This window comes from Zeugodacus cucurbitae, chromosome 3, assembly GCF_028554725.1.
Source record: "Zeugodacus cucurbitae isolate PBARC_wt_2022May chromosome 3, idZeuCucr1.2, whole genome shotgun sequence".
NCBI lineage: Eukaryota > Metazoa > Arthropoda > Insecta > Diptera > Tephritidae > Zeugodacus > Zeugodacus cucurbitae.
The window spans coordinates 14,120,466-14,138,398 of NC_071668.1; the positions used below are offsets into that span (position 1 = coordinate 14,120,466).

The 17,933-nt window shown below is 35.6% G+C and overlaps 1 protein-coding gene and 1 long non-coding RNA gene across 5 annotated transcripts in view; one reads left to right on the plus strand and one right to left on the minus strand.

Moving 5' to 3' along the window:
• LOC105216596 (SUN domain-containing ossification factor) overlaps positions 1 to 17,933 on the plus strand; it is a 56,389-nt gene that overhangs the window by 16,801 nt on the left and 21,655 nt on the right. The window contains exon 1 of one of the 4 annotated variants that reach the window (XM_011191179.3): positions 7,097 to 7,233. The exons of the other annotated variants lie outside the window; for them this stretch is intronic. The gene's annotated coding sequence lies outside the window, so the exon portion shown is untranslated. Of the gene's footprint in view, positions 1 to 7,096; positions 7,234 to 17,933 lie in introns of those variants that run through there. 4 annotated transcript variants of the gene reach the window in all.
• On the minus strand, positions 11,587 to 17,162 carry LOC128920528 (uncharacterized). The gene is made up of 3 exons (XR_008470606.1): positions 12,577 to 17,162; positions 12,287 to 12,501; positions 11,587 to 12,233 (listed from the first exon to the last, which is right to left on the minus strand). It is a non-coding gene; the product is annotated as an uncharacterized LOC128920528 (long non-coding RNA).

The following is a 17,933-nucleotide window of genomic DNA, read 5'->3' on the forward strand; positions in this document are numbered from 1 at the left end:
GTCGCTCGTGCTTTGCTTTGTTTATCTATATTATATATTTCAAGTCGTTTGCAATTATAGAAAATGTCTTTTTCAAGTGTGGCTTGAGACAGTAAGCGCGATCTCGCGATCGTGTGTTTATTTATGTGTAGGAATTGTGTGAAGGAAGTGCCGCGTCGCAATGGGGAAGTAATAGATGCGCGTTTTCCCACTCGCAGGCATGGACTTTATGCGCCAAGTGCACCACTTATACAATATGTAACACGCGTGTCTAATTTGTTATTAGACATTACATTACCTAATGTTATATAAGCGCATTTAAATGTCAAAACATTGCTACATTTCCCTTAGGTTCAGGCACTTAGCGCTGTAAATATTTGTAAATCTCTTAAAAGCGTTCAGGTATTTGTGAAATTTGCTGAATGCAATAAATAAATAAAATGAGTAATTATTAGCTGTATAACAGTAATTCAATTACGAAATAATAATTCATGTGAAGCTCTACTTTTTTCACGTTTGTTCGAAGAAAAAAGGGCTTACCACCGCTCTAAAATACAAAAGGTCCATCAAGAGTACCTTCCTGAAATACGTCGACCACTTACAGGACTTCGGATGCGACTAACTTTCGACAAGCACTGAGCGCCATTCACAGAGGAGCTATTAACGTCTTCATCGACTCCCTCTCCGTGAATGGTGTACTTGGAGATACAACACCATCCATCGCAGACACAGAGCTCGAGGTGACTCGCGAAACTAGAGTGACTCTCGCGTAACTTCGTTCTGGATACTGTAGTAGGTTAAACTTCTACTTATCCAGACTAGACCCTGACATACTTAACATATGTCCTGCATGCGAAGAGTCCTCACATGATACTAACCATGCCCTTTTTGCATACCCCCAAACCCTACTCATCTAACACCCCTACCATTAGAAGACCTAGTCTAGGATTGCCGGTTCAGGTAGGATTTTACCCTTACAGTAGCAACAACAACAAAAGTGTTAGTTAAGACAGTAGATAGGATATACTCTTTATTAACGAATAAATTCGTGAGAACTTCGCTTCACAAAAAAATTTTGAAGTAACAGGTCCATAGCGTGGCATTTTGGGTTAGTTGTCGCATTGTTAATTCCGTAAATGTGAAGCTTAAGACGATATAGTCCGGATCCATTTCGGTTACGTAGACCTGACTGTCGTGGGAAAGGATAATCTCTTTATTATTGGTCTCATGGTGGTTAACCATTGCCTATGGAAGGGTGTCCGCTATTAAATGTCCGCAAAAGACCACCAAGATTTTGAGAAATTTTAAAATCCCTCCAAAGTTGGAATCCGAGCCCTCATTCCAACTGAAGAAATTCACCCACTTAAGTCAGTTGTACATGACATATGACAGTAACTCCCGACAGCATTAATATAAACAAGTAAGGAAGGGCTAAGTTCGGGTGTAACCGAACATTTTATACACTCGCAATTTATTTATTTAACTTTATTTATATTATATAATACACAATTTGACCCACATATTCGTCAAATATATTGTATAAAGTATGTACATTGCAAGTTGGAAACCAATAATAATATTATTAAACCTAATATTATTAGGTTAGAAGCACCGAGGTCCTCGTGTTCGATATATGGGGCCTTAAAAACCTATGGTCCGATTTCGGCGATTTTTAGAATGGGGCTGCCACACTATTAACATAGTATTTGTGCAAAGTACTGTACCGATATCTTCACTAGTACTTACTTTATATATTGTAAAGTAAACGATTCAGATCGTCTTCAAAGTTCTGGTATATAGGAAGTAGGCGTGGTTGTGAAGCGATTTGGCGTATTTTCACAATATATCATTGGAATGTAAGGAAACTATTACAAACCAAGTTTCATTGAAATCGGTCGAGTAGTTCCTGAGATATGGTTTTTGACCCATAAGTGGGCGACGCCACGCCCATTTTCCATTTTGTAAAAAAATTTGAGTGCAGCTTTCATCTGCCATTTCTTATGTGAAATTTAGTGTTTCTGACGTTTTTCGTTAACGTGGAGGTGGGCGTGGTTATGATCCGATTTCTTTCATTTTTGGACTGTATTAGGAAGTGGCTAAAAAAAACGACTGCAGAAAGTTTGGTTTATATAGCTCTATTGGTTTGCGAGATATGTACAAAAAACTTAGTAGGGGGCGGGGCTACGCCCACTTCGCCAAAACAATTACATCCAAATATGCCCCTTCAAGTACGATCTTCATACCAAATTTTATTTCCATAGCTTTATTTATGGCTTAGTTATGGCACTTTATGTGTTTTCGGTTTACGCCATTTTGTGGGCGTGGCAGTGGTCCGATTTTGCTCATTTTCGAAAGCAACCTTCCTATGGTGCCAAGAAATAAGTGTGCCAAGTTTCATCAAGATATCTTAATTTTTACTTAAGTTACAGCTTGCACAGACGGACGGACGGACAGACAGACATCCGGATTTGAACTCCACTCTTCACCCTGATCACTTTGGTATATATAACCCTATATCTAACTCGTTAAGTTTTGGGTGTTACAAACAACCGTTATGTGAACAAAACTATAATACTCTCTTTAGCAACATTTGTTGCGAGAGTATAAAAAGGCTACAAAAATCTTATAATACCGTTAAGATCCTCTATGCTTAATGACCCTACACACATATTACCCACGTTCGCCGCATGGAAGCCCCCATAAAGCGTCCCTTTCAATTCAACATTTCCAATTGCATCGTCGGAAAAGCAAAAGTAATGATTACAACTATCGGAGCAATGTTGACAGTGACTCATTAATTTGACGCAGCACTTCCTTGGCAGTGGCCATAGCAACAGAGGCGTTTGCATATGCAGTCGTGCTCCTATAAAAAGCTGCCGCTGGCATTGCATTTTGACCGGTGTCGGGTTGTTGGTGTCATTAGCTGACAATGCACAGCAATACTCATTCGTCTGGCTGCTTGACTGTGGGTCTTGGCTTCTTCGATTGTTGTAGTTGCTACTCTCCGTTTCCGCCCACACACTCGCTTGATTGTTTGTATCAATGTTTATTTATTATCTTTATTATAGCGATTTTGTAAGTTTGTAGTGATTTTTTTATGAAGTTGAAGGGGATGGGAAGTTAAGTTTCAGTTGTTTACCGGTCCCGAAAGTAATGTAAACGTTTTCTCAAAGTCCTCTAGATGTTTGTGAAAGTGATGATCTACGAATTCGAGTTATGAGACGGCCTTTTGCTGGCATGAGCATGATTAGTTGACAATTGCTCCAAGGGCTTTCTTTGGATGCTCTTCTATATCCCGAGGTCTTCGTTGTTTGGTTACATTTATTTAATGATAATTTGGGTTTACAAAATAGACACCCTCTGACTGTGTTGACTGCTGAAACTCCATACATATTTTTGAGGCTCCGGGGCTCGTACGGTGGTAACGTTGATTTATGACTGAACACCCTTTGGCTGAATAATCCAAAGATTGAAGTTTATCTATGACTTATTATCGTTAGGAACTACCTTTCTTACGTTTCCTTTCGAGTTCCTTCGAAATTTTTTGCGATCGAAGTCTGTTTTTTTATTAAAAAGAAGAAAGATATAGATTTTTCGCGAGCTAGACCCGATCTGGACTGAGCTAATAGCTTGATATGTGGAATATTCATTGGGGCCCTTGTTTTATTTAAAGAAATTCTGAAGGTATACGAATACCATGGACAAAGATTGATAGTTGTCGTCCCCAAAGTGATGGGCTTATCTCGGAAGCTATTGGAGATTAGAAATAAGAAAATCCAAGCCATCATTTTTCGAATAGAATGCCTACTTGCACGTCAATAGTTGATATTGTTTGAGAACCGATTAGCGATATCAAGTTCGACATCAACTATGGTTTACACCATTGTCGGAACGAAGTTTTCAAACATAGAAGGAAGTGACCTACTTAAAATACTGAGAATCGCCAAAACCGCCTTAAAAAGATTTAATACAACGTTGTATGATAGTGATGGACATAAAAATGGGTACACCGGATATTAAAGTTGGACTGACAGGGGTTCCAGATGTGCTTATAAAAGCTCCACATCCATTTTTTTTTTCAAATCCAAATTGTATGATAGCTTCGTTGTCTCATTCGTCTGCGTTCCACACCCTGCCAGGACCTGCTAGTACACATTTTCTTATATTACACCAACTAAATGCTTCACTTTTTAATTGCCGTGAGTAAATTTATTGTCCATAATAGGAGCGCACCCGAGCCTATTATCGTAGTAAAATTGATAATAACTTTTAATAGGCATTCGCTATGGGCCCAGAGGCGATTTGTTTTTGTACAGCGCTTAGTCGCTAAGTCGCTTAGTTGGACAATTATTTGATTTTTATTGATTTAATTATAACGGGTGATTTTTTTGAGGTTAGGATTTTCATGCATTAGTATTTGACAGATCACGTGGGATTTCAGACATGGTGTCAAAGAGAAAGATGCTCAGTATGCTTTGACATTTCATCATGAATAGACTTACTAACGAGCAACGCTTGCAAATCATTGAATTTTATTACCAAAATCAGTGTTCGGTTCGAAATGTGTTTCGCGCTTTACGTCCGATTTATGGTCTACATAATCGACCAAGTGAGCAAACAATTAATGCGATTGTGACCAAGTTTCGCACTCAGTTTACTTTATTGGACATTAAACCAACCACACGAATGCGTACAGTGCGTACAGAAGAGAATATTGCGTCTGTTTCTGAGAGTGTGGCTGAAGACCGTGAAATGTCGATTCGTCGCCGTTCGCAGCAATTGGGTTTGTGTTATTCGACCACATGGAAGATTTTACGCAAAGATCTTGGTGTAAAACCGTATAAAATACAGCTCGTGCAAGAACTGAAGCCGAACGATCTGCCACAACGTCGAATTTTCAGTGAATGGGCCCTAGAAAAGTTGGCAGAAAATCCGCTTTTTTATCGACAAATTTTGTTCAGCGATGAGGCTCATTTCTGGTTGAATGGCTACGTAAATAAGCAAAATTGCCGCATTTGGGGTGAAGAGCAACCAGAAGCCGTTCAAGAACTGCCCATGCATCCCGAAAAATGCACTGTTTGGTGTGGTTTGTACGCTGGTGGAATCATTGGACCGTATTTTTTCAAAGATGCTGTTGGACGCAACGTTACGGTGAATGGCGATCGCTATCGTTCGATGCTAACAAACTTTTTGTTGCCAAAAATGGAAGAACTGAACTTGGTTGACATGTGGTTTCAACAAGATGGCGCTACATGCCACACAGCTCGCGATTCTATGGCCATTTTGAGGGAAAACTTCGGAGAACAATTCATCTCAAGAAATGGACCCGTAAGTTGGCCACCAAGATCATGCGATTTAACGCCTTTAGACTATTTTTTGTGGGGCTACGTCAAGTCTAAAGTCTACAGAAATAAGCCAGCAACTATTCCAGCTTTGGAAGACAACATTTCCGAAGAAATTCGGGCTATTCCGGCCGAAATGCTCGAAAAAGTTGCCCAAAATTGGACTTTCCGAATGGACCACCTAAGACGCAGCCGCGGTCAACATTTAAATGAAATTATCTTCAAAAAGTAAATGTCATGAACCAATCTAACGTTTCAAATAAAGAACCGATGAGATTTTGCAAATTTTATGCGTTTTTTTTTTTTAAAAAGTTATCAAGCTCTTAAAAAATCACCCTTTATATGCGTGTAGTGTACTTTTTATTTGTTGTTGTTGTGCATTTTACTTTGTCAAACATTTCTTTTGCACGCATTATTTTTATTACTTTAGCTGACAGCTGCTTTTCAACAGCGCCACTAACTGCATTTTGTACGTTGTTGTTGTTGTTGAATTTATTTATTTATTGTTTGTTTGTGTGTGTCTTGTGTCTTCTTTTTGTCATTTTCTTTTCATTGCGTCGTTAGTCGGATTTTTCTGCTTTTTATTTATTTTTGTTTTTGCTTTTGTTGCTGTTCGGCATTTATGACAACGGGAAGGCGGCCGCACAGCGAACTGCACCTGTGGCTACATGTTTGTTGTGGTTAATTTACTTGTACGCATTATGCTTAGTTGTTTGTGGCGTGGTTGTTGTTGTTGTATTTTTAGTTTTTTTTTATTGCTTTTGTTTTTGTTTTTATTGCCACTGTTGATTAAATATGACAACAGTTTATCGCTAAAGCAGAAGCAGAAAAAAGGCAGCATACGCTCTGCGCTCTGGAATTTTCCCGTGATTTTTCTCACTTTTCCACCTGCGCGCTCACTTTGCTCTCTCCGGCGCGCTCTCTCCAACACATACGAGCCGTTGCAGAGTGCTCTTAACGATGCTGCAACAAATTTTTGCTGTTGTTGCTGCTGCACTGCTTGTTGTTGTTATTGTTGTTGCAAATGCATATGCTGTTGTTGTTGTTGTGCATGTGCAGCAGCGCTCACATTTTATTCGCTTATACCATTTTGTTGTTATTAATGTCGCCCACTTTTTAGTTTGGTTTGCCGAGTGTTGTTGCTATTGCTGTTGTGTTGTTGTTGTGCTATTGCTTTTGCGGCAACTTACTCAAAAATGCATTGAGCATTGCTCAGCTTGCATTGTTGTTGTAATTTTTGTGTGCATTGCATATTTCTTGTGCGTCGCACTTTTTACCACCAGACAAGCATACCTTTGTGCACCGCCCCTCCCCTCGCGTCTGCGGTTTTCTCCGTCTCCGCACCGCCGCCACCAATCTGTCAACTCGCCGTTTTGCCACTCACCACTCGCCGGCTGCGCTGTGTGCAATTTGCACACACTTGTGGCGCAGCGCGCTCCATAATTATTACAATTTCATTGGATTATCGTTCAGTTTCCACTGAGTTTTCCACGCGTTCGTATCATCGAGCGGCGCTCTGGTGTCGCGTTGTATCGCGTGACGCGCGCGTTGCTTTATTGCACCATACGCCTCCTGATTTCGTTTTACATACATACATATATATTTAAGTGCCATTCGAGGGACGAGTGGACGCTTTGTTGTTGTCCTGCCATAAATAATAAAAAATATTTATTTGTTTAAGGATGTTAAGTTTTTTCGCGTATGAAATAAAATAATCGCAAGTGTTCGACGCGTTCGTCTGCACAGAAAGTGTTTTTGTGTTTGTTTGTTTTGTTTTTGTTTGTTAACGAGAACGCATCCTTTTTGCGTGCTTCTATGCAGAGTTGCAAGGAGAATATTTTTTGTTGTTTCTACAAATATTCTTGTATTTGTTAAGTGATATACAGTGCCGGCAGTGCACTTTCACGAAAGCGTAATGGATAATTTTATTATTTATATTTGTTTATTATACATATTTAAGGAGTGACTAAAATATGAAAGGACTTAATTATATTGACATACATTGAGAGTGAAAAAAATACATGCAATAAATTAGATTTGAGTGTGTATAATAATATAAAAAAGTATATTTTAATAAACTTGATTAAAAAGCCAAACAAATCCAAAAAAATAATACAAAATATTACATGGAAAATAGTAACAATAAAAACAAATATTTCAAAAAGTGTTATATTAATTGTACTAAATTTATTTTTAATTTTGAAGTAAAAAGAATACAATAAAAAAGCTAAAAATTATAAATTGGTAAAAAATATTTCATATAATATCAAAAAATTAAAAAAAAAATTAAGTATTAATAATAAATATTAATTATAAATCGGTAAAAAATATATTAAAATTAAATATTAATAATTAATATAATATATAAAAAGATAATTTTAACTAATGTATAATTTTTAATAAAAAAATATATTTTGAAGTTATATAAAAGAAAAATTATAAAACAGGTAAAAATAAATATTTTTTTTATTTGGGTCACGTTCAATAAAAAAATATTTTGCTAAAAAGTTTAAAAATTTAATTAATAAAATAAAATAAATATAAATACAGTGGAACTTCTCTAACTCGAATCACCATAATCCACAAAAAAACTTCGAGTTAGAGAGACTTCGATTTGAGTTATGGAAGTTCCACTGTACTTGCCCAGTAAATGTGAAATCATATATAAAAAAATTTACATAACTTATTAATTGTGACTTAAAACTAAATGTTTTATGGTAAATATATTTTATTATTAAAATAAATAAAAAAATCTTTTAAAAAAATGTCATAAAAGTTATAAAATAATTATAATACTTATTCAAGGCGCCAATATATTTATAAGGCTTGCAGTCACCTCCATATTTTATAATTTCATTACAACGGAAATGCATGTTTACGACTAATTTTTCAGCATATTACTGTGTTAAGTTTCGCCATATTGCCCTAAAATTCCTTTTTAATTTATTTTTTTATTGCACCTTTTGTTCGTGTAGTTTTTTTTTTAATTTACATAAGTGGCTAAAAATGTTGAACAAGCACACTCAATTGTGTTCGCCATTCGAGGACTCATCTGTGAAGACCTCTTGGCTCTAATCATCATTCGCATGTTCAGCTGACTTTTCTTAACCTTTTTTTCGTTTCGCAGTTCGTAAAGTCTTTACTGTCGTGACACGAAATTTTCCCTCAAGCGGTTTTTTGTTCTGTGTTTAGAGACACAAATATGTCCTTTCGGTCCAATTTTTGTTTTACTGCTTTCAAGGATTTGACTGGATCAGCTTCGAAAATGCTCTTTATGTCCTTTTAAGAGGTGGCTATGCAAATGCCTCGATTCGTCATGTCCTCCATATTTTTGCGCATAAAAAAAAATGGTTCCAATGCTGAAAAAAACGCTTTCGACTTTTTAGGAATTTTGCAGCACTCGAGTAAGACATCTTGAGAACTTTTGGATGAGAAAAAAGAAAGACTGCTTCAAAATGTTTCGTAAATATGTTTATGTGACTAAAGCGTATAACTGAGTGTTTCTGCAATTATATTGCGCAATTGGCAATAAAATCAATATAAATTAAATATAAAAAATTTATTTAATACCTTTTCCATTAGGACAATTTAAATTAAAATAATAACTCATGATATAACAAAATTAAAAAAATTTTATGTTTTTAATTTTTTTTTTAATAATTTGCGTTTTAAGAAATTAAATTCTTTTATTTTTATGATGCAAAATACTCGAAAGTGAAATGTTTTTTTATGAAAAAATATATTTGGAGAAAATGTATTTCTTTTATTATAATTATTTTCTCTAATGTAGTAGTAATTTCCAGGCATTTTGTGCATTTTCAAAAAAGAAAAATCCGTCCAGTTCTAGAATATCAATTTTAATGTAGTTTATTAATGCAAGTTAGCCTCAAAATTTTTGTTGATCAAAAACGAAAATAAAATATTTTATAAATTTTATTTTATTAAAATAATAAACATTGTCATATTTTAAATTATTAAAAATATATTTTTTTTATAAAAATATTAAAATATTTAACATTACAATCTCTGAAATTGTTAAAAATATTAAATAAATAAAAATATGGATAAACTTATATTTTTTAATAATGTTGGTCATATTAAAAATTATTCAATTAATTTGTTACAAAAAGGTCAATTATTTGTCACTGAACTCTACAAAACATTATATGCAGTTAATTGAAGAATTCCTTTTTTTATTAATTTTTCCAAAAAAAAATTAACTTTGAATTAATTTAGTACCTAACACACAAATTCACAAACGAAATCCCTTGAGTGCTTTAAGCGCAAATTAAAGCAAAAATAATTGAAAAGTTAAAGAAAAGAAAGAAAAATAACCGACAGCATTCCAACAACTACAACATTTAATTTGGTTTATCATTTTAATTTGCCATATGGACGTACTTAGCTACAAACATACATACATATGCACATACTTACAGACATATCCTCGCAGTATAGTTATATGCAAGCGTTTGGCCTTCAAATCTGCTTATTAACCGGCTTATTGCCATTGCCATTGCTTTTTGTTATTGTATTGCCACATTTGTTCGTGCAGTAGCCTTTGCGGCAGTCATCCAGCCAGCCAGTCGGCCATATGTTGCCACTTGTTGCATGACTGCACACGCCGCATGGCAACGTTTGTTGCTACTATGCATTGTCATTGTTGTTGTTGTTTTTGTTGTTGTCATCTCTATTCTTGTTGTAGCTGCATGCCGTCACAAAGCAAAATACCGCATTTAAACTCATCTGCACTCGGCGCTAGCCCAACTCACCAATTACGTATAATAAATGCTGTGTGAGTGAAAAAAACCAAAAACAACAATAACAAAGCAACTTACACTTTTTACAACACTTCATCAATTTGCGGCACGTCTACTGAATTGTGTTTATGAATGCATCATGCTCAGTGACTATTAAATAGTTTTAGCGAAATAATTTAGCTAAGCGTGGCTTTTATTACATAATCTCTTCATGGCTTTTGTTTTTCAGAAAACGCATAAAATTCAATGATTCAATAAACTCATTAACATGTGTAAATACATATATTTTTTTTATTTTAAACGTTACAATTATTGTTTTATTATATTGCCTAAAGCTTCTTTTTAGAAAATTGGTCTCAGTTTTTTATAGTGCGTAAATTTCGCTTTCTTTGACTAGACCTACCTGGCTTCCTAATTTTAACTTTCGTTGTTTCACTTGCATTTTCATTAGTAAAAGAGAGGTCTTCATTGATCAGTATCTCTTTCTCAGCCTTTTCTTTGATTTTAATTTTTCAGTGGTATCTCTATTCTTAGGCTTTTCTGCGTTAGACTTATATTTTAATATTAAGCCGTAGAGAATATCTCATATACATCTATAGTTCTAATTAAGGTCGTTAAAGTGGAAAAAATTCAAAAAGTCATTAAATTACTTCAACCAAAATCACCCTAAATGTAGGCAACATTTTTAATTTTTGGGATAAAGGTAACCTCATGGCAGCTTGGTTCGTTTAAAGCAATATTTTGGGTCTTAAATTGATCTAAAAAATAAAGAAAACTCATAGATAATTAAAAAAAAAAAAATAAAATAATGTTTTTACGAAAATATATCTCTTTTCTATGAATATATTTTAAATGAAAATTTTGTCTACTATTAGTCGCCATGTTAAATACACCAAAATTTTTATCCAATTATTGGAGAACTGAGAACTTAACAAATACAGAGTAAAATACAATTTTATATCGAAGAAGGATTTTTATAGATGGAAAATATTTTTTAATCAAAATATTCCTCTTCTGACGGTTCCTGTGTCACTTAGTCGCAATACTTGGTTTTCAATTGATCTCAGTCCTCGCCAGTTTCGTTCGGATATAAAAAAATAGCAAAATTGTCAAAGAAAAGAGAATATTTCTGTCATCAAAAAAGGTTTCTTGAAATCCATTAACTTGAACTTTATAAGCTACTCCATTTATGCTTTCCATTGACTGTGACTATATGGGAAATTGTACAAACCACTTTAGTATATTATTATACCTCGAATCCTCGAGCTTAAAATGAGGTCTGATTAACATCTCAGGGTATAAAATACTTCCCTAACTCGAATCACCATAATCCACAAAAAAAAAAACTTCGAGTTACAGAGACTTCCGAGTTAAGGAAGGTGATTTGTTGGAAATATGACTACTATTGCCAATTCAAGAGTTCGAGTTATGGAGAACTTCGAACTTATAGATGTTCAATTCTATTTATAAAACTTAACGGTTTCAACAAATCCAATAAAAATTGGTTTTGGGTTCTTCTGAGAACTTTTATAGAAAGCTTTTCTAAGCAAATAAAAGAGTAATATAGACGGAGAAGACTCTACCTGATGAGAATCTGCCGTAACACAAATTAATTTAAAGACTTCAAAAATTTCGAAACACTTGATAAATCATCCAAGACTAACTTTCTTCACGAAGGGGTAGTTATTAGGATTTTTTGAAGTTCATATTAACCTTGTGTGTTCACATAATTGAATCACATAGGACTAGTAGGTGGATCATGTGGGAGTCAAAGCAGGTAATAAGGTTATATATTGTGGAGTTTAAGTTTGAAATCGATAAGACAGAGATCTGGAATGTATAAACTGTATTTTTTTAGTTATGAAGAAGGTTGAATAAATTTTATATATTTTTAAACATATACCATATATATCACACTCTCAGAAAAGAAAAAAAATAGCCTCCTTCACCTTTTTTCATCATCTTTTAAGATTTTTCAGCGATTTCGAGGTTTTTGATTACGATATGCAATAAGTTTATATTAAATACATAAACATCTTTGGCGGCGGCGGCACTCTTTGCTGGACAAAGTCAATTGAGGGTCGAATAATAAATGTCACTCATACGCCACGGCGACGACGCTGCGGTCTGCGGAAATCATATAATTTATTACCTGCTAAAAGCATTTAATTTAATTTTTTTTTTAATAAATTTTCACTGACGTACGAGTATATTGTTTATCATGCTCACCAAAATACCTTTATTGGCGTTGCAGTGTTTTCTTCATTATCATAAATTTACCTTCAGCCATTAAGCTTTTCTTATACATATATTATTTACAAGTGCCTTTGAATTTGAATTTTATGCCTACTATGGGGGCTCGCTAAAGTTTAATTATATTTTCCAATCAACATTTCTTATGCAAATGCATTTCATTTCGTCTGCAATAACACAAACAGATACATATATGTATACCGCTATTTATCGCATAACAATGCGCTTAATTTTACACTCACCAAATTTCTCAAGTTTGCGATTATTTTTATGCGAAATTTCCCACTGTGAATATGCATAAAGATAATTGCTGGCATTTTGGAGCGTCAAAACATATTGATTCGAACACACTGTCATAAATATGGCTATAACAAATCATACACAATTGAAAATCACAACTGAGTGTGTGCTTTCACAGCTAACAGTAAATACTCGTAGACAGCAAGGAAGCTTATCTCGTCTGTTTTTTGTTTTTCTTTTTTATTTATGCTCTCACTCACTATTTTATATTTTTCCATTTCCATTTTCATGATTTTTTTTCTTTCCAGTTGCGTTTATGCTTTTCATAGCCTTAAAGCCGATTTGAAAGATTTATGTTGAAATTTGTCGGCGTTGCCATAACATGCATATTGTTTAGATAACTGCAGACGATTTATCTTTATTCAACTTTTAAGTGACCAGATGTTTTATTGTAATTGCATATAAAAAGTATAATAAAGATTTCTTTTATTATTCGTACATAACCATAACTGTGTGTGGCGCTGATAAAGGAATTCAATTTAAAAATTTTAATTTGTGTACAGTCGTGAGTAAAAAAAGAGTGAAGCTCCATCCGTATTTATTTATATATGACAAGATAAGAATAGGTATGGCAAAAAGTTAGGTTAAGCTGGGGTAATGTACCAGGGCCTTATATATAGTTCGGGATGCTTCAAAGTGGCACCAGTAAAAAGGAATAGAGAAACATTTTCGCATTTACGTCATATTCCTTAAATATACCGTGTTCGAGTATGAGTTTCCCAAAAAATCGGGTGCAGTGGCTTAAATAACCTGCAGACCTTGCTTGATCTAATTCTTTTTGCTTTGTTTTCAACAGCGTCGCTCATTTTCTATACGAATTGGATTTTATGAGAAAATTTACTAGCCAACAAAAGAAGGAGTGACCGCTATTAGAAGACAACTTTTGAAATTAGGTTAGTTTGAAGGACTGTATCCTGTGCCACAGGAGATCCCACTTGGACAGCTAAAGTCGCCAGTCCTTTGTGATGTCGTAAGCTCTTCCAAATGGATAGCAAAAACACTCAAGGACTACAAAGCGCTATGAGCCTTTTATGAATTTGTTGAGGCAACTAATTTTTATGCGATACAGTTCAACTGGTTCTCTGAAGTTCGTCCTGCTAGATGCTTCTAGCGAAAGCTGTACAAGATGGAAGGCGGAAGTGTCTCGATGTCTCAATTTTACCTTCTTCCATGCAATTTGCATGTAGCTCCATCGGCCAATGTCCCGTAAGGACTCCTACCAATTCGAGGAGCTGAAAGTTTGCTAGGAGAAAATAGCTCAGTAGATCTCCTGTGATCCACATTAGGCCAGAATGATCTCGCAGTCGAACAGATACCGACCGATTCCTCATTTCTCAAGTTCATTCGACGAACTTTTGGGGTTAGTCGGAACCAGGTCTATAACTAAAGGATTCCAAGGTCTTGTGATTCGTCAGAAATAAATAAGGGAATGCTGTTTCGTAGATCTAGTGGAAGCGCTCTGCAGATTTATAGAAGAGAACTTAAGTCATCAACCGAGTTTCGGAAAAACGACAGACTCAGACTCAAGATCTTTGAGACATCACTATTTTTAATCCATAGAGGATGAAAAAAGGTTTTCTCGACATCCTTATTACTCTTCTGCATACAATTTCCTCTCACAGTTTTGATTCCTTTTTTTTATACTCAAATCACACATCAAAACCAACACTCGTGGGAAAATCGAAATCACCATTTTATGACAAACTAATTTTTGGAGCTTTGTACGGAATTCCCGTAAATTTTAACTAAATCAGTTCCGAGGAAGTTATGAAAACACAATTTTACTGTTTATTCAATGGAAAATGATGGAAATTCAGTAATAGTAAAGCGAAAGGTAAAACTAACTTTTCCTGACATTTTATTTCATCGTATATTTTTTATTTACTCATTTTCCTTGCATTCATACTCTCAAATACATATCTATAACTGCAAGTGCATGCCAAAACTCGTTAATTAAAATTCTTTCAAATAGTCATAAATTTGGCACTTAAAGCGTCACGAAATCATATCAACTGACAATATTTATGCACATAAATGGTTCACCTTACTTGCGGGTGAGCAGTTAATGCAACTGCTTAATGGCACATTAAAGTTTGACTTAACATTGAATTGAAAGTAAACAAGGCAATCGCTAAATTTTCATGAGTGCAATTTCGAATGTCTGCGAATTTAATTGCATTTCTTGCTAGTTGCAGTTGCATTCGATTTTTATTTTATTTTTTTTTTTTAACCTTTTTATTTTGAAGTCTTCAAAAATGTTTAACGAATAAATTTCACATTGCCTACCCAAGGCAAGTCTTGGGGAAAAATGGGTTATACTAAACGCCCACACAGAATGCGGTATGCTAATGTAAATTCTACATAACCTAGAAGCCTTGTTTAGATTATAAGTTTAAATAACTAAAATCATGTTGATATCCAACGGAGTTAAGTACATTACGGTATTCTTTCGAAGTGAATTAGAGGGGCTCGTAAGTTCTATGTAGAGCTCTTCGTAAGCTTACTTGAAATTATTGTTGTTGTAGGGGTAGAAACCGTTCCCCAACTAATTAGGATGCATGCTGTCGAGTTGACAGTCCTTGTTCGAGTAAAAATTAGGGTGCGTTTTGGTATTTCTATTTGTCTATGATAATCATATGGATCGATCGAGTTGAGGTTATATTGGTTGTGCTTCGAATTTCAGTATAAAATAAATTTTGACTTTTAATTGATCATGATTTTATGCTGGAGCTCGTTCTTGGAATTAGAGGTTCAAGCTATGTTACCCGGGAAAAGTTATATCTGTCACTGAAGCTTCCATCCCATTGTAAAATTTTGTAGATTATGGACCGAATTCCTTAGTAAACGCGGTTTTTACATCTTCGCAACGACAGCGCCACCTATCGACAAAACTGAATAGTGAAACAATCTAGGAATTAGAACGCAGTCGACTGTGCGCTTTCAGGCTTCTTTCTCTCTCCTACAAAATACATAAAGTATGTTCATGTCTTTGTGCCTAACTATTAATATATTATTCTACGCTTTTGTTTGTCGAAATATTTTCACGACTTCCAAACTACCACATACCAGTCATTGCCATTAACAAACGGCAGCCAGTTAAGCGTCAAATAAATGGCTCAAATATCCGCTAACTGCCCGACTACCAGCCAGCAAGTAAGCTCGCGTACACCGGCGAGTGTTTGTGGTTCATTCGCCGCTCACTTTACCAATGTCTTCATGGCAATTAAGCAAAACTCTTGTTTACGTTGTTGTTGTTTTGTTTGAAGCGTTTATTTAATATCATCTTAATTGTGGTAATAAAGGTTTGCTTTCTGACCCATTAATATGCAAAGCATTTTGCTGCAGCCAGACATTAACCACCGCCAGCCAGCGTTTCAATATGAGTAATTTATGTGTTTTCATATATGCCGAGATCACTTTTTCCGAACGTTTGTATCATTTAGGCGCTCTTGTGTGCAACGGCGGTCGCAGGCATTTTCCGCTGGCATTTCGTGTGCACATTTTTTACGGCCACTTCGCTTTTTATGGCGCATAGCCGTTACTTCTATCACTTTAGTCGCACCCACTCACCACCCGACATCGTTATACAGACAGATATCCTGCAGTCTGCTTGCTGCCGGCGGAGAGTGCACACTCAGGCGAATTAACATAGCCGAAACTAGTGTGAAAGTGAATGTTAAGTTCACTTCTTCATGAGTTTTCCATTGCCGGCGTTGGAGTGTGTGGGTTGTGGCACTGAATTCATTCAAAGAATGCTGCGAGATCGCTGTTCTAATTTTTATTCTCTTTAAAGAAGTGTGGAATTTATGCTTTCTAAGCCTTTACGCACATTTTTTCCTTTCATCAAAATAATTCTAATCCAGTAGTAATTAAGTGATGACCATCAGAAGGCAGGATTAATACTATATGATCGAGAATATTTCGGACTTGAGGGAGCAGCTTCTAAAATCCAGTCTTTCAATGTTAATCCGATGGAATCGTAACCACGGGTCGTCCATAAGAGCATCGCGAAACTGAAATTAGTCAAAACCTTAGCTTCCGACGCTGGTGGTGTCATTTCGTTCATTAAGTTTTGTAATTCTCAGATGGTTTATGAAATATCTGCTTCATATCTCTCTACAGATCTCTCTACACACAGTGTAAAATATCTGCATATCATTTAGTTTATTAACAATAATTACACACATTTCCATGCGGTCGGTAATTTTTGATCCCTTCAATGGTAATTATTTCAGTGAAAAATGTTCCCACACAATTTTCCAACTTTTCATTGCTAATCACTTTTCATATTTTTCGCTTTTAATAATGCTTTCGTGTCGTGTCTGCGTATTTTCTACACGTTTTCTTTAAATTTATGATGCAATTTAGCTACTTCCTTGTACAACAACAACAACACGAACATGCAAAAACAACAACGCATAGCTACCGTACGGAGCGCAACCGAGACCACACACACGCAACACTGTGTATAACTCATGATTGTAGGTGCATTATCGGTTGTTGTTGTTGTTGTTGTTGTTGTTGTAGAAACTTGTTATTCACCGTAAAGACTTTCTGACCCACTTAGTCCGCAGCCAGCCCGCAGCAATGCCGGCCGTTGCCGGTGGCGGCCGTTGGAGATTGATTGGTCTGGGCTAGACAGTCAGGCAGCCAACAGAGCCGGCGTGTCGCTAAGTGATTTACATGCAAACACGCACACCTACGTACATGAACATGAGTATGAGCATGCGTTTACAACTGCATATACACTTCCTTGGAATTTGCAGCGCGTGTGCGTGCGCATGCGCAGACGCAATATCCACACTCTTCACACGCGCATGCGCAAATATGCGTGCTCAAGTGCGGCTCGCATGCGCGTACATTTGCATATCACTACTGCAAGGTTTATGCGCTCTCATGTGCGTGCTAATGCCGCTTGTCACCGCAATGACACGCGTCTGCTAAAACATGCAATCCTGAAGTGCAGTTGAGGTTAGAGATTGGGTGGGATGAATCATCATCGAATTTGAAAATACCTCAAGATACTGTGAGATGTTTTTGTTATAATTTAAAATATTCGCTTAGATGTTATACCATAAATAACTTTGAAGAAGGTTTCTGTGGCAACAGTTCTTGACCACACGTTAATCTGGATCCGGATCCTGAGGATCCAATTTTGTGTTTTTTCTTTGGTCAATCTTTGTCTCCAGCCCCTTTAACACTATTTCTGTAACAATATCAACTCATGGTTCGTGAAAATCCGATTAGGGGTTCCTATTGATATTTTCTAGTTCTAAAACTGGAATTAGTAATATTTTTC